This window comes from Condylura cristata, unplaced genomic scaffold (genome assembly GCF_000260355.1).
Source record: "Condylura cristata isolate star-nosed mole 26May11 unplaced genomic scaffold, ConCri1.0 scaffold00022, whole genome shotgun sequence".
In the NCBI taxonomy this organism is placed as follows: Eukaryota; Metazoa; Chordata; class Mammalia; order Eulipotyphla; family Talpidae; genus Condylura; species Condylura cristata.
Genome location: NW_004567123.1, coordinates 23,204,384 through 23,209,226, shown reverse-complemented (window position 1 = coordinate 23,209,226; position 4,843 = coordinate 23,204,384).

Genomic DNA, 4,843 nt, shown 5'->3' with positions numbered 1-4,843 from the left:
GGGCGCTTGTCCTTGGCCGGCGTTAACAGCCGCTGAACCCGCGCCCTGCACCGACCTAGTTTCCTGCTGTGGAGGCGCAGGTTATTTCCTTCCCTCATTAGTTTCCAGCAACTTCCAGGGGAAGTTCAGGGCCAGACTAGAAAACAAGTGGGGGACCAGCCCCCGAATCGTGACTTGGCCCCGGTGTCCCTGTGCGAAGCACCCCTTCCTCCAGCCGAGTAATTGGAGAGGTGAGGATTTTTATATCCTTGGCTTCTGCACGCCCAAGGCTTGACACAGTTATTGCTGTGAAGGTCTGGTGACATGCAAGCTTCCCAAGGATGGGCGTGCTCAGCCTTATAATGTGAATGCTGGACCCAGTGATTGAGGGGGGAGGCTGGGGAGAACCCCTAATTGGGAACAGGACAGGGGTGCCGCACATCGGCCTGCCCAGTATGCTGGGCATGGGCCTTGAGTCTACATGGGCCCAAGGACCCATGGGCACAATCCACAGTGCTTGCCCACCGCTGTACCCTTCCTCTGCTGGGGCAGAGATACTTGCCCGGCACCCAAGTGTTCAAGGTATAGGCTTAAAGTCTTATACCTTGGGGCCCATTAAGTGCTCTCAAAATTACCAGATAGATTTGTTTTTCCTGTTTCAAAGACTGATTACAAGATTTGGGGAAATGTTTGGCAGTTCTCACTAAAGCGAAACATGCCAACTCCATCACCCAGCAACCACTCCTGGGTGTGCATCCACTCAGAAACAGGCAGCACACTAAATGGTCACAGTGACTTTATTTACAATAGAAAAACCCTGGAAACAACCCAAATGTTCATCAGTAGGACAGAGGAAAATTGTGGGCTCACTCTGTGGAATAGTAAATGGTAGTGAAAAAAGAAAAGTATTGTCCTGACATACACGACGGTAGGTGAACGGGCACCATGACTGAAAAAGCCAAACACTGAGCATACATGTTGTCTGCTCCCAGCCTTAGTGAAGTTCAAAATCAGGCAAACCTCTGCATAAATGGAAATCATACCCTGGTTACCTCTGGGGGATGATGAGGGGTGAGCTACTTGAGAGCCTTGTTCTATACCTTGATGTGGGTGGTAGTAAGCGCCTGGGCTTGTGCAGAAGTAAAAAGTAGCAACTGCAGGGTTGCCATTGTTACTCTTTCTACTGCAACTTAAGAAAGAAAAGGAAGGTTGAAGTTTGTTCCCAACAATCAGAGGAAGATGCCTAGACATTTTTCAGATGGCAACATGTTACTTTACTTGGTAACCCTGTGTGTGCAACATTCAGCATTTTACACATATCATACTTGAACTCAGCTAACGGTAATGAAGTCATCTCTGCCTCATTTATTTCTTAAATTTATTTATTTATAAAGATTTATTTATTTATGCATACAGAATTGGAGTCCAAGCCAGAGGTGTGGGGGAGGTGAGAAGATTCACCAGAGACAGAGTGGGAAGCAGAACAGGCAGACTGACTGAAACACACCCCTAAGGGAGCAGCGGGTCAGGAGAGGCCTGCCACATGTGGTCGCCCGTAGTTGGGGATCTAACTCTTGCTGCAGTGGCTGTGGACCACTTCATAGTGCTATAATCTGTTGCGCCACCAGGGAAGGCCCAAGACATAGCATTTTAATAATGTATTTTTTCTCAGCTCCAAGGAGAACTGAAACACACAGACAAAATCTTGTCAGAAAAAAATTTAATTGCTGTTTTTTCCGAAGGAGGTCGGTCCTTAATAACCAGCCCTTATGTGTTATCAGAATCTTATATGGCACCGACAGGCTTACAGCTAGCTTTCCCCCTTACACGAAGGCTATAAAACTGTTGCAAATGCCCCACCAAAGAATTCTAGATTATTTAATGCAAAAAAAAAAGTCCTCCAATAAAAAAGTAAATTTTATAAATGGTGGGAAATAGTACCTGCAGCAGCTACTGCTATTTCCCCCATTACTAACAAATCATGTTACACAAACAAGGAAGACAGGTTATCAAATACAAGCTTACCTCTCCCAGTGAAAAATATTAATTCGGACCTCCTTGGTGCTGCAGGGGTTAAACTCTGAGAGTTTTATCAGCAGCCACTGCAGCACACAAGTTCAATCCCCCACCAGGGAGCTGACCCACATGGAGCAGCAGACTGCTCCTGTCTCACCGGCTGCTCCCCGCAGCAGTGTGTTTCAGTAGACCCGCCTGTTCTGCTCCCCATTCTGGTGACTCCTCGCACCCCCTGCACCTTGGCCCATGCCCCAGTTCTTGTATGCAATAAGTAAATCTTTTTTTTAAATACTAATTCTATACTTTTCACACACTCCAAGAGTATATATCATATCTCCCATCAGGTTGGAGAGGGAGGACAGTGCCGTCCCTAATTCCAAGGACTGTGATCACTTGTGTCACAGCAGGCACTGTTGTGGTCAGTATGGTGGGTTCCCCATGCACATGGTGCCGCTGAACATCCTGAGTGTACTTTCTCTTCCTCCTGTTCTTCTGATCCACGTCCTGCTTTCATTTTCAGAGATTCCTGTTCTTTTAGGGGTGTTTGATATTCATTATTAGCATCCAGAAGCTTATTCACATCTGAACCAAAGTCTTCAAAATGGGTCTTCTTAATTTCAAATAGTCTGATCCTAGGCATTTGATGTTTTTTGGCTTTACCTTGAATGGGATCTTGGCTTACATTTTATTTAATGACTCATCACTGAAGGACAGAGGGAAGTTACTGGTGCCCACTTAAGAGATTTGCTCTCAGCTACCCACCTCATGGCTTCTCCAAGTCAGGGCAGACTCCACTCCCTTGCTCTGCAGAACTTCACTTACCAGACCACATGAGCCAGAGACCTGTCCAAGGATTTTAATGTCCTATTAGTTCAAATCAAGTATCAAACCCAAGCGATACCCAAAGAAGAAATGCTGTTTCCAGCTCTAGGTAAAGGTGGAGTTCAAAGACGTCTGGACTCTTAAACAGGTGTGGATCATGTAACTGTGGTGGATGCAGGTCATGTTTTGTAACCACCAGGTTATGAAAACCCAGATGACTGTTTCAAAGAGAGGGAATTCTGACCACTTTTTCACTTGCCTTACGTGGGGGTAGAAGCCTCAGGCCTGTGACAAAGTAACACCCCTTTCGGAACACAGCAGGGTGGCAGGAGGAGCTGTGTAGAAAGCCAGCCAGGGTCGCTTGGGAACCAGGGACTTGTAGGAGGAAACTTGCAAATGCTACAAAATTGCTGCCTTTGCTAGAATCAGCAGCTTATCTTCTGGGAAAGGGACTTTCATTGCCTTGTGTATCATCCTTGCTATGGAAGACACAGTTCCTTTTCTGTCCCCTTCACAAGAAAAAAGTGCTACATGGTGATGGTGCGGAATCCCTGGTCCCCAGGGTCACCTATAAACCAACTAGTCGTGCATGCACTCATGTGCTCATTTGCTCCACATATAAGGGAGCCTGCTGTGTGCCAGGCAGTATCAGGTGTTTGGGTATAATGCAGAGACCAGAGACACAATCTAAGCCCTCCTGGATAGTATTATCTGTTGCAAAAAAAGAACTATTAAATATCACTATAAACATATGCAATGGGAAGGATGGAGAAAGCTGTCAAAGTTAGCTAAGCTTTATCTACCTCGATCTGGAAGGCTTTTTTTTTTTTTAAGATTTATTTATTTATGCATACAGAACTAGGGTACAGGCCAGAGGTGCAGGGCGGTGAGGATTCACCCGAGACAGAGTGGGGAGCAGAACAGGCCGAATGACTAAGTACACTGCTGAGGGTAGCAGCGGGCGGATCATGAGAGGTGTGCTGCGCCATGTGGATCACCTCCAGGGCTGGCGATTGAACTCATGCTAATGTGGCTTTTAGCTTCTCAGTGCTGTGCTTTAACCCACTGCACTACCAGGGAGGGCCCTGGAAGTCTTTTTAAAAAAGATTTATTTATACAGAACTGGGGCATAGGCCAGAGGTGTAGGGGCGGTGAGAGGGTTCACCAGTGTCAGAGTGGGGAGCAGAACAGGCAGACTGACAAAGTACATAGCAGGGGACAGGAGAGGTCTGCTGATGTGGATCACCTCCCTGGCAGGGGTCAAACTCCTTGCACCAAGGAAGCAGCTTCACAGTGCTGCACTTTAACCTGTTGTGCCACCAGGGAGGGCCCTGGAAGGCTTTATATACATGCATATGTGTGTGTCTGTTGGTCTTTCTATCTATCTATCTATCCTTCCAAAGATTCATCTACTTTTTATTATCACTACCTGCTGAAACTTTTTTGAAAGCTTGATCTATATCACTGTATGATCCAGAGGTGCGGTATTACACCTCTTCAGATGTGTGTTTCTGCACCACTCCAACCACCAGGCACTCACAGTCCTCCTCTACAGTCCACTGGGTCCCTTCCAAACTTGCTTTCCCCTCCCAATTATCTAAAAGTCAGACTTTTAGGCTTCATTATTGTTTTGGTTCTATCTGACACTTTGTCTTGTTTCTCTGAATTCACCCAGTATTTGTCTTTCTCCTTCTGATTTATTTTGCTTAGCAAAATCCCCTCCAGCTCCATCCAGGCTGTTGCAAATGGCAAGAATTCCATCTCTTCTTTTATGGAAATCTGTATCTTTCTATGGTGCCCTTCAGTGCACAGACATCAGTCTCAACTTGCCTATCAATTTAATCATGTCTCTGGAGCTTCCCTACGACCCAGCAATCCCACTCCTAGGTATCTACTCAAAAGACACAAAACACTGATTGAAAAAGATATCTGCACCCCGTGTTTATTGCTGCTTTATTTACAATTGGAAAAACATGGAAGCAGCTCAAATGCCCAAAAGTAGATGACTGGATTAAAAAGATGTGGT